This window comes from Lactuca virosa, chromosome 5 (genome assembly GCF_052849685.1).
Source record: "Lactuca virosa cultivar CGN04683 chromosome 5, Lactuca_virosa_CGN04683_v6, whole genome shotgun sequence".
Taxonomy (NCBI): Eukaryota; Viridiplantae; Streptophyta; class Magnoliopsida; order Asterales; family Asteraceae; genus Lactuca; species Lactuca virosa.
Window position 1 is genome coordinate 156,467,686 of NC_136430.1, and position 26,789 is coordinate 156,494,474.

General features: G+C 36.6%; 2 long non-coding RNA genes across 2 annotated transcripts; one reads left to right on the top strand and one right to left on the bottom strand.

Moving 5' to 3' along the window:
* The first annotated feature begins 13,871 nt into the window (after nt 1-13,871).
* LOC145116973 (uncharacterized) lies at nt 13,872-17,047 on the top strand. The gene is made up of 4 exons (XR_013712413.1): nt 13,872-14,008; nt 14,672-14,757; nt 15,871-16,769; nt 16,863-17,047. It is a non-coding gene; the product is annotated as an uncharacterized LOC145116973 (long non-coding RNA).
* An 8,219-nt stretch (nt 17,048-25,266) lies between these two features.
* LOC145117641 (uncharacterized) lies at nt 25,267-26,513 on the bottom strand. The gene is made up of 3 exons (XR_013712730.1): nt 25,880-26,513; nt 25,733-25,787; nt 25,267-25,653 (listed from the first exon to the last, which is right to left on the bottom strand). It is a non-coding gene; the product is annotated as an uncharacterized LOC145117641 (long non-coding RNA).
* Between the last annotated feature and the right edge of the window lie 276 nt (nt 26,514-26,789).

The following is a 26,789-nucleotide window of genomic DNA, read 5'->3' on the forward strand; positions in this document are numbered from 1 at the left end:
ATGTGATATTTACTTGGAAATCTGTTGGTTAATTTCATGGATATACGTTGGATATTAATCTGTGTGGTAAAATGGTGGGATATCACATCTTAAAGTCAAACCTTATGCTTTGTATCTTACTAGAAATCACTTTAGGATGGCCTACCTTGGAGTTTTCGGCTATACATGACCGAAATCTCCTCATTCCCTTTGAGATTTCGGTCCTAGCTTCCCCCACTAATGTGATTTCGGCCTTAGTGGACTCACCTTTGGAGTTTTCAGCCTTAATGGACTTACCTTTGGAGTTTTCGGCCTTAGTGCCTTCTAGGCTTTGGGATTTCAGTTTAGGGGTGTTCTATGGTGTTAATTTCGGTTTAGGGGTGTTCTAGGGTGGGTGGGGTACTAGGCCAAATACTATAAAACAATGTTTTAAATTCATGATTCCTATTCCAACTATTTGACTAGTCTTGCTTTGTTATAACTTGTTTACTTTCAAGAGGTTATTATAAATATGATTTCCAAAGTATATATATATATATATATATATATATATATATATATATATATATATATATATATATATATATATACTTATGTTCTTTTGGCTTTCAAGGTTTTATTGTAACAAGGTTACAATGTGAATTCACATGGCTATAATCTAGACCTTGCTTGATCCAAATCTTTCGGGTTGTCACATAAGTAAAGAGGCATGGGTGGTGTCCTGTAAGAAGCTAGAACAAGCAAGACATCCCATCCCCATACCCTACAAAGGCTATGGCCTTGACTTAAAAAGAAGACAAAAAAGTGCTTAGCTCTCTTCTTTTATTTTATAAAATATATACCAAGTTTTATAAAAAACTAAACCACTTTAGTGTATATATAAAACTAATGACTTATATAAAACATTTCAAGTGTTTTTACTTAATACTTTTGATCGAAAAATACAATTTTCACAAAATAATTACTTTCTAATTAGTTACAAGAAATATAAAAAATAATCAAATCCTTATAAATTATATATATATATATATATATATATATATATATATATACCAAATTATAAACCATATATCTCAGAGTCTAAATTACAAAATGATAAGCTTAGTGTACAACAAAATAATGCATATCTTCAAAAATTTTCTTAAAGACAACTAATAAAGCATTATTTACATGTAATTTATGCATAAGAAAATAGGTACCCGGTTCAGCAACCCTTCCTCCTTCATCCCGCTCTCCCAATTTAAAGACTCGACACGGATCACAATCCTAGCTTTATACATCCAATGGATGAAACGATTTTCAACAAACACAAAATAAATCTAATGGACAAAATTGGGGATGCTGTATTCAGACCCTTCGTTTTCTCACAACTCTAAACAACTGAACCCAAAATCATTTTGAAACCACACTCTCTTAAAATGTGCCCCCCCCCCCCCTTCTTCTCTATAACCCAAACAAACGACTGGATATCTCACCATGGACATACTCCGACAACGTTATTGAGGCACCACCTTCGTCCCCAGTATTAACCACCATCGCTAGCACCAGCATCAGCCACCATCTTCATGACCACAATCAGTGACCATCTCTACACAGTCTTCACTGTTACGCTCTATCTTCGCCAATTTAAACCACATATTGTCTCAAACTATACTATCTCTCTTTTTTAAACTGTAACTATAGGAAATCTATATTATGACTTGAATGTTTTTTTGGCAGTTTTTGGGGACTAGAAGTCTATCAATAAGGCTCATATCAACAAGTTTTTTGAAAAATGTGGCAATCTGAAATCTCTATCTGTAAGTCAATTCAATCAATAAAAAGTCAGACTTGTTTCTGCTACCGTTTTACTTTGATTAGGGTCAGTTTCAGAGTCTCTAAGCCTAGTACACTTAAGGATTTGATGTTGAGAAGTGTTAGCTTGGGATTAGAGGAATGCAATCGAACCAGAAAAATCATCAAAGGCTGTTCATGGCCGCAAACTAGGTTCACGGCCGTGAACCCATGTTTGGCTGTGAACCCCTCTCCATGTATATATACATTTCCTTCATTTACTCCTCATTACTTCCCTCCTTGGCCGAAAACCTCGCAAGATTCTCTCAAGACTCATCCAACAAAATCTTTCATTTCACCCCACAAACGTAAGTAATTCATCCCTTTCACTTGTTATTCATCTTATTCACGTGAAGTACTTTGATTTCATCCATTGATTCATCACTTTCATCGCCATCTTCATCATCTTCAAGATTTCACGGCCGTGAACCCTTCATGTGTGGGCCGTAAACTCTTCAAATGTTCATGAGTGGGCCGTAAACCCTTCATGTGTTCATGGACCGTGAAGACATCTTAGGCCGTGAACCCATGGTGGTTGGCCGTGAACTCCTTTATGTCCCTCATTTTCGGTTCTAACACTTCATTATAAGTGTTTCCTACATCCTAAGGTTGTTTCCTATGATTGTTAGTGATTATAGACACTAATTATAGGCCTATACATGTTAATATGTGATTAATAGGACCTTATTGTGCTCGGGACTTCACTTAGCAAACCAAGCATCTTATCGTTGTCATTCATCCAAGGGAAGTTTTCAACATAATCGTAGAATTTTCAGTGTAAAACATGAACTGAATACATTAGTGAACATATAAACTATAATAGGTATAGTTTATGGAACAATTATCTTATCAATGTACAAAACATAGATTCAATGCGATCAAACATATAAGCTATAAAGAGTATAGTTTATGAGACATTTAGACAGGAAGTTAAATTCAATGGATTCATTTTATTCTACACCTAATCGTTAGTATAGAATTTTATGAGTGAGCAGTCTTCGCGTACTTACTTAAGTACTAACAAAAGTCCTGAGATTATAACCAGAGTCTCCTTGCGGGAGAAAGTGATTTTGTGTATAGATCTATACGGGATTGACAACCCCGCACCATAACAGTTAGCTACAGTTAGGCCGACAGGACTGGGTGACAAAGTCATTTCGATTCCGACACCTGAAGAACGTCGTTCAGGCAATTCAATGGTCAAGTATGGTTATAACAACTCATAAATTTGGTACTAAATAATATGATTAATGTATGAATGGTAATAACTTCAATTAGTTTTATTTTAATTAATGAAACTACTATACATACTGATAGTAACCACGGTTTTTCCAACAGAACATTCTATACATAGTGGTGATAGACAGGGTTTTCGTACTTGTAGATCACGGTAACAAACTAATACATTAGAAAATATTGGATTTTCTTGGAAACATATAAACATTTTTACAGATTCATTAACAGGTTTTCCTCACAAAAACATGCTTATGAACTCACCAGCTTTTATGCTGATACCCTTTCAAAACTGCTTGTATTCTCAGGAAATCATTAGTCAGGTACCTCAACAGACTTTTGAGAAGACGGAGCATATAGAGTCATGTCTTCATATTTTGTTATACTTTTGATATATATGAATACGAATCGAACATATGTAAATACTTTTTATATATTCAATGTAATGGTTGTGTTTACTTTGATTACTATGATGCAATTGTTGTGATACTACATATGACGTCATCCACCCCCGAACGTTTCCGCCGTTTCGGTTTGGAGGTGTGACAGATTGGTATCAGAGCTCTTGTTTATAGTGAACTAAGTATACCGAACCTTAGATGGTATACAACTATAAACACTAAAGGGGCCGAAGTGATATGAAACTAAAAGTATACTTTAAAAATACAAGTATTTTTACAAAAAGTATACAAGTATACATACGTATAAGAAGCTATAACATAGTAAGAACTACATAAAAGTATTTAGGGCGAGTTGGACACTACGGTTAAACCTGGATAGTTATGTAGTCATATGTGGGACCAATCTAACCTGATCAACTATATTTGTCCGAGATATGACTAACATGTGTTTGGGAGTGAGTGTGGTGTGCGACAAGTCTAAAACTCACCAAATCTTATACTAATGAAGCACATAGTTAAAATATTATAGGAGTATTTTATGATTCCATAACACTGCATAAGTAGTGCTAACCCTCACAAATGAAGGACTTGCAATTCCTTGTTTATGTTTGTAACTATCATTGTAGGTCTCTATTATCGTTATAGGATTAAGATATATCTTGCTCGAAAATAGTCGATTCATGATCGTATAGGAAGCTTATCGTCATTTTTCCCCTTGTATCTTTTTAGAGAAAAGATGCCTCCCAGAAAGATACCCAACAAGAAGAACAACGATCCTCCGCCGCCACCACCTCCTCAGTTCGATCCTGCCATATTTCAGGCGGTAGTTACAGCCGTCGTGGCTGCCGCAATGGCGCAAATAAATCCTGGTGGCTCTAGCGGACCAGGGAGTGGTACCCATCCCCAAAATATTGACGACGGTCAGGGACACCCGAAGGAGTGTTCCTATAAAGATTTCATGAGTGCAAAGCCCAAATCTTTTGACGGTAATGGAGGAGTCATTGCCCTAACCCGTTGGTTCGAGAAGATCGAATCAATTTTCGAGATTTGAGCATGTTCTGAGGCAAGCAAGGTGAAATTTGCCGCTTGCACCTTCACCGATAGAGCATTGACTTGGTGGAATAGCCGGGTCAAATCCTTAACTCTGCCAGTAGCAAATGCCATGGGTTGGGAGAGTCTAAAGGAACTTATGCTTGCTGAGTACTACCCAAGAGGCGAAATGTAGAAGTTGGAACACGAGCTTTGGAACCTAAACAAGAAGGGTTCCGACATTGCCACCTATACAACTAGATTCTGCGATCTGGCTCTTCTCTGTCCGGGGATGGTCACCCCAGAAAGCAAGAAAATAGAGAGGTACATTTGGGGATTGACACCCCCAACTCAAGGAAATGTCTTGGCTACTAAACCTTCCACTTTCGACAGCGCCAAGTGTTTAGCGCAAACTCTTATAGACCACGGGGTTGATCTTGATACAGTGACAGCCATTCCCGAACCACCAAAGGAGAGTGGTGGGAAGAAAAAGTTCTAGAACAAGCGTAAGGGCCAGTCTTCACAAGAGCCCTCCAAGAAACAACAGGTAGTGGCAGTTCATGCCACTACCACTCCTGCTGTTGTTCCCACTACTCCAACAACTCCCATCTGTTATGCTGGAAACCTGCCCTTGTGCAACAAATGCAACTTCCATCATTTGGGAGCTTGTAGAGAGATACAATGCGACAAATGTGGCATAAAGGGGCACATAGCTCGATTTTGCAAGACACCAGCCCAATCGACCAATCAGGCTCCTGGAGCGGGCGCTGGTCAAGCATGTTATGGCTGTGGGGAGATCGGGCACTTCAAGAGGAATTGTCCCAAGGCAACAGCAGCTGGCAATACAGGGAGGGTGCTAGCGATGGGCCAGGAGGAGGCAGATGTTGATCCCACCGTTTCTACGGGTACGTTCCTACTCGACAACTCTTATGCATGCATTCTTTTTGATTCTGGTGCGGAGAGAAGTTTTGTTAGTCATGTATTTAAGCATCTTCTTAAAAAAAACCCAACCTTTAACCGAAACGTTTACCGTTGAGATGGCTAACGGAAAGAAACAGAGCACTAACGACGTATTCATAGGCTATACACTCACCCTAAACGACCATTCTTTTTCAATCGACCTCATGCCAGTTTCCATAAAAAGCTTCGATGCCATCATTGGCATGGATTGGTTGAGCCCCAATCGTGCTGATATCCTTTGTTATGAAAAAGCTATTCGTCTCAATCTGCCCTCGGGCGAAGCCCTCATAGTCTATGGTGATAAACTCAGCTCAAACCTTTGTATCATTTCATGCATCAAAGCCCAGGAATATATGCGAAAGGAGTGCCATGCATTCCTAGCCCATGTCGTCAATGAGAGGCAGGAAGTTAAAGACCTCGAGAGCATCCCCGAAGTCTGCAACTTTTCTGATGTCTTCCCCGAAGATCTTCCTGGAATTCCTCCCGAACGCCAAGTCGAGTTCCGAATCGACTTAATCCCCGGAGCTACCCCCGTAGCCAAATCCCCTTACCGTCTAGCGCCGGCAGAAATGCAAGAGTTATCCAGCCAGCTCAATGAACTGCGCAACAAGGGATTCATCATACCAAGTTCCTCACCTTGGGGAGCCCCAATTCTATTCGTGAAAAAGAAGGATGGATCCTTTCAGATGTGCATAGATTATCGTGAACTGAACAAGCTTACCATCAAAAACCGTTACCCCTTACCCAAAATCGACGACCTCTTCGATCAACTTCAAGGAGCCAGCTATTTCTCCAAGATAGACCTAAGGTCAGGGTACCATCAGTTACGAGTCCATGAAGGTGATGTTCCTAAGACATCATTTCGGACTCGATATGGTCACTATGAGTTTGTAGTGATGCCCTTTGGTCTAACCAACACACCCGCGGTATTCATGGATCTGATGAATCGAGTGTGCCGCCCTTTCCTAGACAATTTTGTGATAATATACATTGATGACATACTTCTCTATTCTCGGAGCGAGGCGGATAACATGCAGCATTTGAGGCTAGTGCTAGAAACTTTGAGGGCGGAGAATTATATGCAAAATTCTCAAAGTGCGAATTTTGGATCAGAAAAGTAACTTTCCTCGGTCAAGTAGTTAGCAAGGAAGGCATACATGTGGACCCTTCCAAAATCAAAGTGATTGAGAATTGGTCAGCACCAAGACACCCACAGAAATCCATCAATTCTTGGGTCTCACTGGCTATTATCGCAGATTTATCCAGAACTTCTCCAGGATTGCTAAGCCCTTAACTACCCTGACTTAGAAAGGTGTAACCTTTAGTTGGGGAGAAAAGCAAGACACTGCGTTCCAAACAGTGACGCAGGCCTTATGCAGCACACCTATCTTATCCCTGCCAGAAGGGACGGAGGACTTCGTTGTCTACTGTGATGCATCCAATCAGGGCCTAGGTTGTGTGCTCATGAAACGAGAAAAGGTTATTTCCTATGCCTCGAGACAGCTGAAAGCACACGAAGTGAATTATACAACTCACGACCTCGAGTTGGGAGCAGTTGTGACAACCCGGAATTTAGGGCTATTATTATAACCGCCAATCTATCCGTAAATCTCATGTTATACCCGAATTACTGAGTTTTAGTGTATTCTAAGAAGGACAAGTAATTTCATTCTAACTATAATACGATACTAGATGATATTGCACTTTCAAATGTACAACGAATCAAACCACACACACTGTAACCTTAGGATACGTCTGAAAAACTAAAAATTCGTAAAAAGTCATTTAAAGCGAAGCAATTATCCTAGCCTCATAGTACATGTTTACCTGTTTCCGAAAATATAAAGAACGTCCAAAACAGAGTTTGTATGCAAAAGATACGACAGTTTTAAGAAAACGAGCGGTAAAACATTGTTTTTCTTTAATCGCGTAAAACCGAATCGATCCGTTGAGGCACTTACGCTTTGCTGACGGGATTTCTGATAACGTTTTTGGACTTAGGTTATAGTCTATTATTTAATTTCACACTCGAAATATTTTTAACAACAATATTCACAAAAATTGCGAAAACGGACACCGCGAGCCGTTTAGACGCAAAACTCCAAACACAATTTCCTGGAGATCCGTAACTCCAAAATTTAATTTGTTTGATGTTCTGGAATCCTTGAATTAAACTCTATCTAACGGTAATCTCAAAAATTTATCTCGATGCACGGATCCCGATGCACCCAATTTTGTGTGTTTTGGGCAATTAATGGGGGAATAACCCATGTGGGGCCCACATGTGACCCAAGAAGCTAAAAAGTCCATATTTTCTTCCCTTCTACTTCTTCCCCACGTTCTTCTTTCCTCCCCCTCTCTTCTCCATTGTGTGGAATTCTACCCAAAATGATACAATGCTTGGTTGGAGGTATGGCCACAAAAGGGTGTGTGTGTCCCTCTTCTAGTATAAATAAGAGCTCTTAGAAGCCATTAAACTCACCAATTCACAGCCACTTCTCTCAAGTTGTCTCCCTCCATATCACTCTCTATTCCTATGGATTTCTTGATCACCACCCTTAACCACCGCAACCCCATCATAAACCACCACCTCTTACGCTGTTGATACTGCCGCTGTAAGTACTCATCCCCAACATTTCGTTATTTATTTATTTATTTTTTTGTGTATGATCGAGCCTTGACGAGGTCCTGAATCATTTTTTTTAATCGTTCACTTCATGCAGACGAACACACGAGGTAAATTACCTCCTGTGCAATTGAGTTTAATTGATTTTACTGTTTGTTACATTTTACTTAAATAATGCCCTCAAAGTTTGCTGATGTTACGAAATCAACCCCCACCCCTTATACGTCCATTTCAAAATTTACACAATCCTCCCCTCCAGTTCAAAGGTTTCTACAAATAGGACCCTAGGTCCCAAACTTCAATTCCAAAATAATTCTCAGCCCCCTCCATAGAATTTATTTACAAAACTAGTCATAGGTCCTAAACTTCATTTAAAATGTTCAAAACCTACCCGCCTTGGAAATCTCTTACAAAAACAAGTCCCAAGTCTCAAACCTTTGTTTATTTTATTTATTTTAACCCCTCTGTAGAGATTTATTTGCAAAATAAATCCTAAACTCAAACCTAGAATTTAAATAAACAATTTTAGTACCTTATTTGGAAATTACTAACAACCTTAGTCTATTTAATATATTTAAATTCGTGAATGGGCCCAATACTTTGGTTAAATTTCCAAACAACCATTCACATATTAATTTATGTTAATATTTCTAGGAAACTAAATAAATCTCGACGATTCGTATTCACGGCAATACATCTCGCTTTTTCTCGCAACAATTACTCGACAACCACACATTAAGGTGAGTGTTACGGCCCTACTTTTACATATTTTCGGACGGGAATACATGTAGTACTTGTATATCTAGTATATATATATTTTCTAAATACTTTGTTTAAACAAACAACACCACCGTTTTTATGCAATATAAATCACACAAAGATAGTATTTATTACGCTACTACTTACGGTACGGGGAATCTGGTTTGAAGGGCCGCATGGGTTGTTGGATTTCAAAACAGCTTATTTGCCAAAATGATCTTGCCCTTGGTGTTTCATGTCTGGCCCTCGTCTGTGCATGGTAGTACGTGTACTAAGTAATATTTATCATACAAAATACAAAAAAAATATCATTGTTTTGTGTAAATACTTTACCAGTTTTAGAAATAATTGTTTAAACGCTTACATGTTAAGTAAACAAAATCATTTTAAATCTCAATAGCTTCATATGTTATGTTGTTAAGATAATACAACTAATAAAAATAATATATACGTTCCGACAAAAATTGTGTTATGTCTGTATAGCCGGTTATCAACTTGGTAGTCTAATTATACCTCATACATACACAAAAATATATAAGTTTATATATTTATACGAATTATAGAGCTCGTATCTTAGGCTCGTTTATGTGCCTGTACTCAAAGTTTTATCAACTGTTTAAACAAGTATCGTACTCTTCAATGTGTACGCTTATCAAATATACTTGTCAACTATCTGTTTATCCATATCTGCGGTTGTTGAGTACAACCTTGGCAGATAACTTTATCCGTATATCCGTGTGTCTATTTATCCGTATCTGTGGTTGTTAAAATACAATCTTGACAGATAACCTTATCCGTATGTTTGTTCATCTGTTATCAGTACCATTCCGTTACTATAAACTTGACTAGATGTTTATTACCTAGAAACCATAGTTTATATGTATATCTGTACAAATTCGTTACTATAAACTGGACTAGACTTTTATTACCTAGCAACCATGGTTTATATTTCTATCTCTATCAAACATTTTTCTACACACAGTTTTCTTACAAAGGCAATACTATTTAGATTATATTAAAAGTATTATACTGCGGTTAAGCAGAAAACTTGTGACACTCACCAACCTTTGTGTTGACTTTCAAACTTACATGTATTCTCAGGGGATCTTTAGACAGGCTTTCAGACGGAAGATTTGTCGTGGATTTCAGATGACTTAGCTATCTAGTTTTGGTATCTCCCTACTTGTTTAAGGCAACTACTATCTAATATCACTTGTAAGAACCTTGTATTCAAACCTTATGATGAAATATAAATGCTTTTTTGTTTATCGTTGTACTTGTGCTATATATTCGATTTATCTGTGATCCATGAACTTAGTCCCGCTCCCGGCGTGTTCCGCCTTGGCCGGGGGTGTGATAGAATGGTATCAGAGCTTAACTGGCTATAGAGAACTCGTATCCTCGAAAAAGGAATACAACTATAGCAACTAGCATCTAATAAAAGTATTATTAATAATGACACTACTTCTCGACTACTTACGATGTCTGGCCGTCATCTGTGCTCGGTAGTCGGGAGGAACAAAACAAATTTTAATAATACTACAAACCCCACCAACCATAATATATAAGAGTTTATATATACTTTGACCCACGATGAGAACACTTAATAAAATTTTAACATCCCTTCAACTAGAACTACCAACTCAACCCTTTAGGTCAAACGCCTCAATTAGGGTTAGTACCGTACATAAGTCATATCATAAATAAATCTGGAATGCGCACCTATGTTATTTATGGTCAGACCGGTGCACAACCAACCCTGAGCAAGGAGTTTGATAGACTACAACGATTGAAAGTTTTAGGGATTGAAGGATGTTCTCCAGATTCGCTACAGCAACCTAGTACCTTAGAATCCATATATACATTTTAAAACACTTACAATTTATTAGAAATTAAGGCCCCCATTCTATCATTTGGAAATCCAGAGGATTTCTAAATCAATCCTCTTTTTCTTATAATCTGTAGGATTTCACGAGCAAACTATATCATAAAATGCATCCCATACATACTTGTTAGGACTTTATAGTATTAACACAACTTAACATGTCCGTTTTAAACACATTAAGGCGATGGCCCCACGAAAGGAACCAGGAGTTCGTCCACCGCCAACTCCCCGAGGCAACCCGAGGAGAACCCCACCAGTAACTCAAACTTCAGTGGAAACTCCAAACCAGGGAGGAGACCCAGAAGTAACGAATGTGAACCAAACCTTCCAGATGGATTCCACCATGATGCAGAAGATGCTCGCACAAGGAATTGCTATGGCTTTGGCAGCATACGAGGCAGCCCGAAATGGAAACATTGGGAATAGTGGAAGTGGCACCCCCGCAACTCACCAGAGCAACACCAGACACTGCTCCTATAAGGATTTCATGAGCTGCAAACCTTGACCCTTCTACGACACTGAAGGAGCTTTTGGGCTATCCCGTTGGATAGAAAAGACTAAGGCTGTCTTCCGTATCAGTGCTTGCCCCGATGACTGCAGGATTAAGTACGCTACCTGCACGTTGATGGACTCCGCCTTAACATGGTGGAATAACCATGCGAAGTCCATAGGAATCGTTGAAGCTTATGCCATTGGCTGGGAATCCCTGACGCAGCTAATAACCAAGGAGTATTGTCCCCGACAGGAGATACATGCTCTAGAGCAGGAGCTTTGGAACCTTGTCATGAAAGGATCAGAAGTAGCTGCCTACACCTCCTGATTCAATGATCTTGCAAACCTTTGCCCGGGAATGGTGACCCCGGAAGACAGGAAGATCGAAAGGTACATCTGGGGACTAGCTTCACCTGTTCAAGGTCTGGTGACGGCATCCAAACCCTCTACTTTCGATAGTGCTGAGCAATTAGCCTATTAGTTGACTGAACAGTGTGTCCGACAGGGTACCATGACCCCGCCAACAGAGAAGAAGCACACTGGAGGCACCAAAAGGAAGTTGCATGGGGAAACAAAGGAAGACTCCAAGCATCACAAGAATCAACCAGAACCGTTGGCTGTCTACCCGCAGTTACCAATACTCCCACCCCAGCTAAGTTCTACACTAGGACTTTAACTCATTGTATAAAGTGCAATTTCCACCATGTCGGAAATTGCAGGGAGGTGATCTGCAACAAGTGTAACATGAGAGGTCACATCTCGAGGTACTGTAGAAGAACCCCAACCACTACGGCAGATGGAAGCCGTAACTGTTACGAGTGCAATCAGTCAGGGCATTTTAGGAAGGATTGCCCACAACTAAAGAACCAAGGTGGCAATGGAAGGGTACTTATGATCACAGCAGGAGAGGCTCTTCCGGAACCACCTGTGGTTATTAGTACGTGTCATAACAACAATGTTTAGGCCTAGGTATTTATTAATACTAGTGCCAATTAAATCTTTATCGACCATAGGTTTCAACACGCGACAGAATATAAAATTTCGCAAACTTAATGAAACCTACGTAGTAGCTATAACAAAAAGTACTTGCTAGTTGCCTTATCACCCTAGTTCATCATGCCATTCACATAGAAACTAAGGACCCTTGCTGGTAATCTATGCTTGCTAAATGTATACGTTAGGGTTGTATATAATTAAGATTCTACAGACTTAGGATTCGTGATTCCGCTTTACTTCCTGTTCCTTGTTTGGTTGTGGGCTTAGAGTAGAATCACTTATTCGACTGTCTATTCGATCTTGATTATATACGACTCGTACACACCAAGGGAATGTAGAAGGACTAGCCAGGGATCATGCACTACAAAAGTACATTACTATTTATCGATATGGCAAAAGTACTCCCTAGTTGCTTTCTCACCCGAATTAATCACATCATTCATGTAGAAACTAAGGACCCTTGCTGGCAATCTATGATTGCTAAGTGTATACGTTAGGTTTATATATAATTAACATTCTACAGACTTAGGATTTGTGATTCCGCTTTACATCCTGTTCCTTGTTTGGTTGTGGGCTTAGAGTAGAATCACTTATTCGACTGTCTATTCAATCTTGATTATATACGACTTGTATGCACAACGCGATGTAGAAGGACCAGGCATGGATCACACCACGAAACTACATTACTATTTATCAAAACCCTTGTACTACTAGTACCAACTCAATTTCGGGACGAAATTTCCTTTAACGGGGAGGTAATGTGACAACCCGGAATTTAGGGCTATTATTATAATCGCCAATCTATCCATGAATCTCATGTTATATCCGAATTACTGAGTTTTAGTGTATCTTAAGAAGGACAAGTAATTTCATTCTAACTATAATACGATACTAGATGATATTGCACTTTCAAATGTACAACGAATCAAACCACACAAACTGTAACCTTAGGATACGTCTGAAAAACTGAAAATTCGTAAAAAGTCATTTTAAGCGAAGCAATTATTCTAGCCTCATAGTACGTGTTTACCTGTTTCCGAAAAGATAAAGAACGTCCAAAACAGAGTTTGTATGCAAAAGATACGACAGTTTTAAGAAAACAAGCGGTAAAACATTATTTTTCTTTAATCGCGTAAACTGAATCGATCCGTTGAGGCACTTACGCTTTGCTGACGGGATTTCCGATAACGTTTTTGGACTCAGGCTATAGTCTATTATTTAATTTCACACTCGAAATATTTTTAACAACAATATTTACAAAAATTGCGAAAACGGACACCGAGAACCGTTTAGACGCAAAACTTCAAACACAATTTCCCGGAGATCCGTAACTCCAAAAATTAATTTGTTTGATTTTCCGGAATCCTTGAATTAAACTCTATCTAACGGTAATCTCGAAAATTTATCTCGATGCACGGATCCCGATGCACCCAGTTTTGTGTGTTTTGGGCAATTAATGGGGGAATAACCCATGTGGGGCCCACATGTGACCCAAGAAGCTAAAAAGTCCAGATTTTCTTCCCTTTCTACTTCTTCCCTACGTTCTTCTTTCCTCCCCCTCTCTTCTCCTTTGTGCGGAAGTCTACCCAAAATGGTACAATGATTGGTTGGAGGTATGCCACAAAAGGGTGTGTGTCCCTCTTCTAGTATAAATAAGAGCTCTTAGAAGCCATTAAACTCACCAATTCACAGCCACTTCTCTCAAGTTCTCTCCCTCCATATCTCTCTCTATTCCTATGGATTTCTTGATCACCACCCTTAACCACCGCAACCCCATCATAAACCACCACCTCTTACGCTGTTGATACTGCCGCTGTAAGTACTCATCCCCAACATTTATTTATTTATTTATTTATTTTTTTGTGTATGATCGAGCCTCGACGAGGTCCTGAATCATTTTTTTTATCGTTCACTTCATGCAGACGAACACACGAGGTAAATTACCTCCTGTGCAATTGAGTTTAATTGATTTTACTGTTTGTTACATTTTACTTAAATAATGCCCTCAAAGTTTGCTGATGTTACGAAATCAACCCCCACCCCTTATACGTCCATTTCAAAATTTACACAATCCTCCCCTCCACTTCAAAGGTTTCTACAAATAGGACCCTAGGTCCCAAACTTCAATTCCAAAATAATTCTCAGCCCCCTCACATAGAATTTGTTTACAAAACTAGTCATAGGTCCCTAAACTTCATTTAAAATGTTCAAAACCTACCCTCGGAAATCTCTTACAAAAACAAGTCCCAAGTTTCAAACCTTTGTCTATTTTATTTATTTTAACCCCTCTGTAGAGATTTATTTGCAAAATAAATCCTAAACTCAAACCTAGAATTTAAATAAACAATTTTAGTACCTTATTTGGAAATTACTAACAACCTTAGTCTATTTAATATATTTAAATTCGTGAATAGGCCCAATACTTTAGTTAAATTTCCAAACAACCATTCAAATATTAATTTATGTTAATATTTCTAGGAAACTAAATAAATCTCTACGATTCGTATTCACGGCAATACATCTCGCTTCTTCTCGCAACAATTACTCGACAACCACACATTAAGGTGAGTGTTACGGCCCTACTTTTACATATTTTCGGACGGGAATACATGTAGTACTTGTATATCTAGTATATATCTATTTTCTAAATACTTTGTTTAAACAAACAACACCACCGTTTTTATGCAATATAAATCACACAAAAATAGTATTTATTACGCTACTACTTACGGTACGGGGAATCAGGTTTGAAGGGCCGCATGGGTTGTTGCATTTCAGAACAGCTTAATTGCCAAAATGATCTTGCCCTCGGTGTTTCATGTCTGTCCCTCGTCTGTGCATGGTAGTACGTGTACTAAGTAATATTTATCATACAAAATACACAAAAAAAATCATTGTTTTGTGTAAATACTTTACCAGTTTTAGAAATAATTGTTTAAACGCTTACATGTTAAGTAAACAAAATCGTTTTAAACCTCAATAGCTTCATATGTTATGTTGTTAAGATAATAGAACTAATAAAAATAACATATACGTTCCGACAAAAATTGTGTTATGTCTGTATAGCCGGTTATCAACTTGGTAGTCTAATTATACCTCATACATACACAAAAATATATAAGTTTACTAAAACACCTTTTATAAAAAAAAATCCCACTCTTAATTACTTTATGAAAATATGAAAAGTATGCTAATCCATAAACTTGCACATTATACTTTATAGTAGTTAATGGAGTGTGTATGGTTAACTGACACAGTAATAGTAACTATAAAGAGTAATAATGGGCATCTCGAAAATTATTATTGATTAATGGAGCGTGTGTGGTTAACCAGCACATTAAAATGAGATGATAAATGACATAGCGATGTGCCAAGAATATTTGTATGGTTATTCACATCTAGTTTGTGATCCTCGGTATCCCAGTCACAAATAGTAGATCATAATCAGAGATTAAACATGTCATTGATAGAATCAATGAATCTCAAAAGATATAGGAATTTCATAGTTCGAAATTGGTGAATTGCTTTTACCTACCTTCATAAATTCAAAATAAGATTATGGCATCGCTCTTCTTAGTTGTGAATTGTTATCTTGGATCCTAGCCTTAATCATTTATTATAGGTTAAAATATTAAGGATAATTGTCATCTAACTAACACTGTTCTTTTTCTCTATAGATGTCTACTCTTGTTAATGCTTCTTCTCCATCGTCGTCTACCCACCACTTGGGTTTCTCCCTTCTCTCCATCGTGTCCAAAGTAACCTTTAATGGCTCAAACTATAATGATTGGATAGGCAACATAAGGATGTCACTTTGATTCGAGGCAAAGAATATGTCCTTGAAGAAAAACTCGTTGAAGTCAATGAAAACACTGCTACTCCTGAACAACTAGCCTCCTACAGAAAACACTACGATGATGCAAAAAAAGTTGCTTGTATCATGGTTGGCACAATAACTCATGACTTGCAGAGATTCTATGAGGACTACTTGCCTTTTGAGATGAACAATGACCTTGTGGAAAAGTACCACAAGAGAGCTCGTTAAGAGAAATTTGAATTGGTCAAGTCCCTCATGGCTTGCAAGATGAAAGAGGGAGAGTCTATCTGCAACAACGTGTAGAGAATGAAAAGATGTGTGGAGTGCCTGGTTAAGCTTAATATGCATTTTGATGCAGAGTTGGCCATTGACATGGTCTTAAACTCCTTGCCAAGTTGTTATGATCAGTTTATATATGCTTATCATTTGAACAACACAAAAGCCACGTTGGCCCAACTCCACAACTTGATACAGACTTTTGAGTCGGGATTAAAGGGAAAGAACTCGACCCCTCCTACTATTGAATTGACAAGGGACATAAGAAGAACAAGGCTCATCCTAAAGCAAACTCGAAGAACAAGGCCCAAGCTGGGTCGTCAAGCAATGGGCCAAAGGCAAAGTCTAACTCATACATTCCAGCTGTCAGTGACCCCAAAGAGGCCAGTTGTTACTATTGAATTGACAAGGGACATCAGAAGAGGAGCTGCCCCATATACTTGCAACACATCAAGGATGGCAAGGTGAAGCCATCGTCGGCAGGTATATACACTATTCAAACTAATAACTCACCATCTACTTATTCTCGGGTCCTTGATATAGGATATAGTTTTCTCATTTGTTCTGATTTGCAAGGGCTAAGAGAAAGTGACGAGATGGAGCATGGGAAGATGAATCTAATCATGGGAAATAGGCGATCTTCTCCTCTTACAAAGATTAGGACTTATCAACTTGTGCTTAGTAGTGATGTTAGGATTAGTTTAATTGATTGTTGCTACTCGTCAGAAATGACACGAAACATTATTTCATTTCAAGCATTATTTAGAAAAGGTTTTCGCTACTCGTTTTATGATTTGAATGGTTCAATTCTGGTTTCTAAAAATGGTGTTTTTATATTTGAAGCTTTTCCTTGTAATGGTGTGTATGAAACTTTGACTTATGTTGATAGCTTAGGAAACAGTGTACTTCACATTGATTCGTCTAATGGTTTAGACAAAGCATGCTTGTGGCATTGTCATCTTGGGCACATTAACAAGAAACACATTTCCCAAATCCAAAAGGATGGAGTGGTCGAATCATTTGACCTAAGGACAGATGATGAATGTGAATCTTGTCTTTTGGGCAAAATGACAAAATTTCCTTTCACCGGGTCTTGTGAAAGAGGTGAAGGATTGTTGGACCTTATACATACAGATGTGTGTGAACCCTTCAGATCCACCATAAGAGATGCTAATCGGTTTTATATAACTCTTATAGATGATTATAGTAGATATGGGTATATTTAATTAACCAAACATAAATCATCAATCTTTGAAAAGTTCAAAGAGTTTAAACATGAAGTCGAGAATTAATTAGGCAGGAAGATAAAGATGCTTCGATCTGATAGAGGAGGAGAGTATCTCAGTATCGAGTTCCATGACTACCTCAAGGAATGTGGAATAGTTTCACAACTGACTCCTTATAGGATGCCACAGCTTAATAGTGTGGCTGAGAGGCACAATCGAACCTTTTTGGACATGGTCGGTTCCATGATGAGTCAAGCCACTCCTCCCGTTTCCTTCGGGGGGTGTGCCTTAGAGACAGTCGCCCATATCCTCAATCTTGTCCCTACTAAAAAGGTTGCCAAAACACCTCACGAGATGTGGACAGGGAATGTTCCCTCGTTAGCACATATCAAAGTCTAGGGTTGTGAAGCTTTCGTTAGACGAGAGACTCATGACAAGCTTGAAGCCTGAAGTGAGATATGTATTTTCATTGGCTACCCACAAAAGTCTTCTCGATACTTTTTCTACACACCTAGTGAAAACGTGGTCTTTTTAGCAAGAAGAGGAGTCTTTCGAGAGAGAGAGAGAGAGAGAGAGAGAGAGAGAGAGAGAGAGAGAAAGAAAGAGCTCATATACAAAGAGGACAGTGGGAACATAATTGACCTTGAAGAGATTCAAGATTCAAGCAATGAAGGAACCTTATAAAACAGTAGCACTCAACCAGAGGAAGAAATTCCAGTTGAGCCAGTTGACAACTCATTACCTCTTCGTCGTTCCTGTAGAGTTAGCATGCCACCTGAGTTCTATGGTTTTCATATAACTTCAGATGGTGATATGTTTATCAGTGATCGAACACTGATAAATTTGGATGAGCCAACTAACTACAAGGAAGCAATGGCAGGCCCTGAGGTAGCCAAATGGAAAGAGGCAATGGACCGCGAGATCAAGTCTATGTATGACAACCAAGTTTGGTATTTGGTTCATCAACAACCTGGTCGAAAGACGGTTGGTTGCAAATGGGTCTTCAAGAAGAGGACATACATGGATGGAAATGTGTACACTTTCAAGGCACGATTGGTTGCGAAGGGGTTTACTCAAACCCAAGGGGTTGACTATGATGAGACATTCTCACCAGTGGCTAAGATAAAATCTATCACGATAATGCTCGCCATAGCTGCCTTTACTGATTAAGAAATTTGCCAGGTTGATGTCAAAACTGCCTTCCTTAATGTGAAGTTGGCTGAAGATGTTCACATGAGTAATCCAGAGGGTTTTGTTGATGCGAAGTTTCCCAATAGATTGTGTAAGCTTGAAAAATCCATTTATGGATTAAAACAAGCATCTTGCAGCTAGAATCTTTGCTTTCATGAAAAAGTCAAAGGGTTTGATTTTTCTAGAAGTGAAGATGAGTCATGTGTGTATGTCAAAGCTAGTGAGAGTATAGTAACTTCTCTAGTATTGTATGTTGATGACATACTACTCATGGGAAACGACATTCCAACTTTGCAAGAAGTGAAAGCTTCACTTGAAAAGTGTTTCTCTATGAAGGATCTAGGAGAGGCTGCCTATATTCTCGGGATAAGAATTTTAAGAGATAGAAAGAACAGACTAATTGGACTTATTCATACTTGTACAAGGTACTAAAACGATTTAGTATGGAAAATTCCAAGAAAGGAGAGCTACTTATTCAGAGCAACACCAAATTGAGTAAGACTCAAAGCCCAAGTACGGATGAAGAGATAGCTGATATGACATGAGTACCTTATGCTTCGGCTGTAGGATCGATCATGTACGCTATGAAATGTACTCGCCTTGATGTTTCCTTTGCGTAAAGCATGGCCAGTCGCTATCAGGGAAATCCGGGAAGAGCTCACTGGATAGAAGTTAAGAACATTCTCAAGTATCTGCTAAGGACAAAGGACATGGTTAAAGTCCTTGGTGCCAGTGATACGTTGAGAGTGACTTGGTATAGTGACGCCATTATTCACACAGATAGAGAAAACATTCATTATCAATATGGTTGGGTATTTACTTTAAATGGATGAGCAGTTACTTGGAAAAGTTCCAAGCAAGACATAGTGGCTGATTCTACATGTGAATCATAGTACATAGCAGCAAGTGAAGCATCTAAGGAAGCAGCATGGTTGAATAACTTCATCGGAGATCTTGGATTTGTTCCGGCCCTTCAGGAACAAATAGAAGTTTTATGCAATAATGAAGGTGTGGTTGATTTGACCAAAGAACCGAGAGATCATGGCAAATCAAGACATATCAACATAAAAATACCATTACTTATATCAGACATAGAGCTGAAGAAGGTTATCTCATAGTTAAAAGAATCTCGTCATAAAATAATCCTGCAGATCCTCTCACAAAGGCTCTGAGTAGGTTTAAGCATAGACAACATGCTAGGAGCATTGGATTGAGAGATGACATTAGTTTTAGTAGTTAGACGATTCATTTGAAACTTGTAACAAAATAAATGTAACTGACTTTGGTGATTAAATAAGAGAGATTATTTATCAGTTTGTTTACTGCGTTCGTCAATTAATTATCCTTGTGTTTTGTTTTGCATGTTTTGTTTACTGAATAATTTAATTATTAAAATTCCACATTCGCTCATACTTTGGGAAGTAAGTAGTGAATTAAGATTGTCATGAATTGGATTGTAGATTGTCTAAGGGAGTTAGACATAGCAATTGTATTGCTACAACATTCACGAGTACCTAGAAAATGGAGATTTAGTATTGGATAAACCCACACTCAGAGAATTACTTCACGGATTATATTACGAGTAATTTTGAGACGATAATATCTTATATTCTTGAAATGGAGATATATGAGTTGTAATTTAAAAGTCGGTTGTGCATTGGTGTTGTGTAAACGCATCAGTAACATGATGTTATAAAACGCAGTGTCATGTATGATTTGGTGAGTAAAGGATACAAGCATATAAGTCAAATTTTATTCATCCCTTTTGCCTTAACGGGAAATCGATATCTTTGGGCCCCTTAGTGATTTGGTGTTTGACTTATAGTGTTGGGCCCAACCAGGACTCAATTGATGTGTTCAATTTGAAGTCTTATGTCGTCATCATAAAGCGGGAAACTGAGAAACAAAACTTGGACAATGAGATTGATTCTAATCCATGTCTCATGTCCGTACAATATATGGAAGAATAGAGGAATTTTTAATCACTTATCTTATGCAGATGTTATGGAAGCGCTCTTTGCTGTTTAATTTAAAAGTTATACTGGTAATTGTAGTTATAGACTTATCCAAGTGGGAGACTGTTGGATTAGGTGTCTAAGCCAATAGATGAATTAGTATAATCTTTAATTATTAGCAAAGTTCTTTTGGGTTGCCCTCAAACCTAGTAATTGAATAGGATGATTTTTAGAGAGAGAGACTGATTTATAGATTTATTATATGATTAATAAATAGCAATAAATGAATTTATTAATATGTTATTGAAATAATATATTAAATAGAAATAGTAATATTTAATTAATAAATAATCAAAAATTAATTAGATTAATTTTGGGATTAATTGTATTAATTAAAAGTGCAAGGGTTGAAGTGTAACTGTTCAATAGTTGAACAAGAAAGAGTCCAGAACCTTCCTTGGAAGGAGGTGGAGGAATTCAAGGGTATTCCAGGATATCTGAAATATTCCTTACAGATAAATAGGAAGTTGGATAATTACCAATTTGAATAAATATTATTTTACTCATATAGGGTTATCTAGGGTTTGCAAGTTGCACTATAAAAGGAACCCTTGAGCTAAAATTTTGAGCCATCAGTCCTTCTACTCTAGAGATAGCCGAAAATCCATATCTCCTCTCCTCTCTCAAAAGTTTCTTATTGCTAGTGTTGGGTGTGAACCATCAGAAGCACGACGCTTATGGTGCTAGCTTCCAAGTTATTGAAAAAGTATTCTTGATTGTTTACTACAACAATAAAAAAGGTATGGTTTTTCATCTACAATTTTCGAAATTACCTAGGGTTAGTGGGCTTTTGTTGTTTAATATAATGTTACATCAATAGTGTTATGACTTAGATATTTAGGTTGCATGTAGCCTTAAGTGTTAAGGATGTATCCGCCTTTATACACCCATAAAAAACAACATGCATGTTGCTAGAAGGTGAAATCCAATGACTAAAACATAAATCAAATCCATAAACTTGAGTTTTTACAAGTTTTAAAGATCAAGAACCACATCCATCCGAAATTTTCTTCTTAAAAACATCATTTTGAACAAACAAATCCACGGATGGTCTTCAAATCATGATGCATGTGATGAACATCAAGCTTAAAGGCTTGATGATCAAAGTACATTGTTAAGAAGGTTCATAAAGGATTTATTCCCAAACAATTAGCTAAACTTCCTTTTGTGTTCAAATCCAATTTTTTCCAGAATCCAAACAACAAAATAAGATGATCTGGAAATGTTTTGAAAATAATGCATTTTTCTCGAATTCTTGTAATTTTTTCAAGAAAATAGAGCAATAATTCAAATAAAATACTTTCTGAGGTCTATAAACTTTAAATAAATACATGGATGATCCCTAAAGCAAATAAACATCTCCGATGAAGTTTCACCTATTTTTGTCATTGTTTGCTATGATTTCTAATTTTCTTTGTGTTTAACTTAAATAAATCATAAAACCAAGTTCTGAGATACTAAGTGAAAATCTAAGAATTTTCTCATCTTTTATATCTGGTATAACACTCAGATAAATATTTGATAATTGTTCATAACTTATTTATATTTTCCCATGATTTTTGTGTATTTAGTGGACTAAATCGGGGAAAAATAGTTTTACTTATTCATAATTCATGACAAAACTACCTACACCTTTTATATTACAATAGGATCTCCAATAAAATTCTTTAGTAATTTGTCTTTAACTTTTACTATTTATTTCAAATTTCTTGGCATTAAACACATCTAAAATCATAAAAATGGTTTTTACAGTTTACGAAATTTATTGATCATTTTTCCTAGCTTCAAAATGCTGTAAATAAATTACCCAAAAAGTTTTAGGATTTAGTTCAACTGTTCGCTATTTATCTCCAATTTCCTAAGATTAAACATCCATAAATCCAAAAATCAGACTCCACTAATTGGAAATCACTTTTGATATTTTTCATATCTTACATACATTTTATAACAGTTTTATAAAAATATTGATAGTTTTATTAACTGTTTACTCTTTTTCCATGAGTTTGTCAAGATTCAAGTGGTTAAATAGGAGGAAAATAGCTATACATATCCAAAATTCATGACACATTTTCTGGAAGTCTTTGACTGAAATTGGAACACAAATAAAAATGTTTGTAATTTTTTATTACTATTTTCTATTTAATTACAATTTCTTGGTGTAAAACATAATTAAATTAAAAAAACTAGGTTTCATTGATCAAAAGTGGCATTTAATAATTTTCTCGGTTTAGGGATACTGTGAATCAGTTATACAAAAATTCTAAGATTTTTTCATGATCATTTACTATTTCCCATGATTTTGTGGTTATTCAAGAAATTAAATTTGGTGAAAAATACTTTGGCATATCAAAAATTCATGAAAAAGTTCTTGAATGTTCTTAATTACACTACACACATAAATATAAAGTTTGGAGATTTATAGTATAGATTTGATTGGGATTTTGAATATCTAATCTTTTGAACACCTTCTAAAATGTTAAGTTGTAACAATTCAAAAATGGAAATTTTCCACTTAAATTGCTATTTAACAAATTGATTCATGGAATTCTGAATTTTCCAGAAAAATATTGTAACTTATTCAAAACCAAATTTTTGAAAAATTATTGGCGCAATTCTATTGTATAAGATAAGTATACTAGTATTAGTTTTCGATTAGAGACTCATTACTGTATACCATTATTGTAGGACATGAGTAGTGGTACGAGCAGAACTAAGTTCAAGGCATCGTTAGCATCATCACGAAACAAGTTGTGAGTATTCATAGCCGCTATTTTCGGTTTTACGTTTTGAGGTGGAAAAGCATGTCCAAAAACAATTTATTGTTCGTTGTATTTAATTTGACTTGTATCAAACTTGGTTGCTATATTTTGCGATCTATGTGTATGCTATCTTGTTTCATGAGGCCTTATCGCGGTTAAGTCCCTGGAATGTTTCACACAACTCATTAACTCTTTTGATCTGATGGTCATTATGGATAACGCTATTATGAGGTAGACAACTCCTCACTCGCACACTTGCGAAGCGCATTTTACCACATTTCTCCCGATATTAGCGAGAGACATAGTATTCAAGAGGGCACTCGGTCATTAGGATTGGGTTGTGAACTCATGGTTTGTTCATTATGCATATACGTACTTTGTTTCTCATGTTAGCATCGAAATTTGTTTCTCATGATGGTAACGAACTTTATTTCTCATGATAGCAACGAACTTTGTTATGCAAACTTATTTGCTCATTTTATCAACGAACTACAGTTTGTACACTTGTTTGCTCATTTTAGCAACGAACTATAGATTGTACACTTGTTTGCTCATTTTAGCAACGAACTGTTGTTTATGCAAACTTGTTTACTCATTTTAGCAACGAACTATAGTTTTTACACTTGTTTGCTCATTTTAGCAACAAACTACTGTTTATGCAAACTTGTTTACTCATTTTAGCAACGAAATACAGTTTGTACACTTGTTTGCTCATTTTAGCAATGAAATACTGTTTATGCAAACTTGTTTACTTATTTTAGCAACGAACTACAGTTTGTACACTTGTTTTCTCATTTTAGTAACAAACTACTGTTTATGAAAACTTGTTTACTCATTTTAGCAACAAACTACAATTTGTACACTTGTTTGCGCATTTTAGCAACAAACTACTGTTTATGCAAACTTGTTTACTCATTTTAGCAACAAACTACTATTTATGGAAACTTGTTTACTCATTTTAGAAACGGACTACAATTTGTACACTTGTTTTCTCATTTTAGCAATGAACTACTATTTATGCAAACTTGTTTACTCATTTTTGCAATGAACTATAGTTTATCCACTTGTTTACTCATTTTAGTAATGAACTACTGTTTATGAAAACTCGTATACTCATTTTAGAAACGAACTTTCATTTATGGAAACTTTTACCAATATTCTGATTTTCAGGATTTGAACTATGTTATGCTATAAACCTATGAACTCTCCAACTATTTCGGTAGTTGACTGTTCAGTTTACATGCTTTTTTAGGGATCATCTAGTAAGTGGCACATAGAGACACATCACTTGTTGAAGCATTATGCATGTGTTATTTTTCAAATGTATTGTAATTTTTTTAAAGTTGTTCAAACTCATTGTAACCTGTAATGCTTTTTAATACTATGGTTGGTGTTGTCTTTATCTTTTGCTATGAAACCCTATGTACTATTGCACCTCGTGTTTACGCTTTAGCGAGGTGAGACAGTTACTGATGATAAGGAATACATATCTTAAACAAAAAAGGGATAATTCAAACATTCAAAAACTAAGATTGTCCCATTGGCCATGCAAAAAATACAGAAAGAAAAGTTGAATTTACAAGTAATGTTGCAACAAAGGAGCGAATTCCAATCTTCAAAAACCAAGATCAACCAACATAAACGAATATCAATTTGCATACTAATTCGAAATTTATAACCCAACAGAGCAACTTAAATATCTAAATAATCTTCATGAGAGAAACAAAAAAAAATCGAACCTTTTGCAGTTCAAGTAACACTTAATAGAGCTATACCAAGCTCTCCATTATGCAAATAATTGCAACCGATTCCATCTTTTTGGGTTTGAAGATTCGAAATTGAATGAAAGATTCTATATTGAAGATTTTAGATAAATCATCCATGGTTTATGGTAATTCTTTCATTCATTTTAACCAAAAGAAGCAATATTGTATGCAGAATATTGGAAGTTAGAACAAACCGTTTGAAGCTCTTCTAAATGCAGAGAATTGATTTAATTTTGATTGCAACTTTTTGGATTTTTCCAAATGATTTTCGTAACTCTTAAAACAAAAACTCTTTTTCATCATTACCTGAATCAAGAGAAATCTGGAAACGCAAAAAAACTCAAACCCTCCAACGATAATGTCGACGCGATATGAACATTTAGCACATACGTTATGCTCCTAAGCTCAAGCTGCAGATTATGTTACAATTATTAGAGAAAAAACGGAAGTAAATCAAATTCAAAAACTTGGTAATTATTAAGCACTAACCGTTACAGAGATTATGGTAAGCCTGAAGAACAACAAGTTTCGTACGTTTCTGACACTTAAAAATCAATGAAAAGATTTTATCATCACTGAGAATCGACATCAAGAAGTGAAAATAGAACAGATTAAAACAAAGATTATGTTAACTACCATTTGGCTGGTTCTGTTAGGGGTTTGTATTTTCTGTATTTGCGTTTCCATGAAAAGAGTTTATCATCACTGGCAATCGACATCGAGAAGTGAAAAGAGAACAGATTAAAATAGAGATTACGTTAACTACCATTTGGCTGGTTCTGTTAGGGGTTTGTATTATTCGTATTCGCGTTTCCAGTCGATTTGATCTTTACACTCAGGGAAAACTCTGGTGATGTCCGATAAAGACCTAAATCAGCAAACTCGAAAATTAAGGTTGAGAGACACGGGTAATATTCCATTTTGTAATCGGTCAAAACCCTCAGACGACCATCATCACTTCAAAACCTAGAACGATTTCCAATTGTGAGAAACAACAAGATATGGCAATGGAAGTTCGGAGCGTAGACATGTTCACCTGATTTAATCGAAGGCATCCATGGCATGGAATCCTTACCATAGCATAAAACGAATCAGTTCCAATCCATTTTGAAACAACAAAGGAGATGAGGATCGGTGAGAAGGGAGTGCATCCACTGTTGTCGATGTCGGTGGCTTTCCAAGTGTTGATGAAATTGGGAGCATATGGAGAAATTTTAAGGATTACCATCTCAACTATCCTTTCTAGTAAAGAAGCAAGAGATGTGACTAATTGTTGGAGCACAACAGGGGAAGCAGTGGGAAAGCATGAGAAAGAAATTGGTAGATGAAAGAATTTTTAGTCGGTGTAAACTAACCCCAGTGATATAAAAGTAACCGGATGAATAGTACCTGAGGTCAATTACTAAGCATAAGGGGCTTCATAATTAGTGTATATATATATATATATATATATATATATATAATTAACTAAAAGTTTAATTAAAAGATAATTCATAAATCTTATTTAGTTCAAATATTAATTATTAAAAGTTAATTGAATTAATAT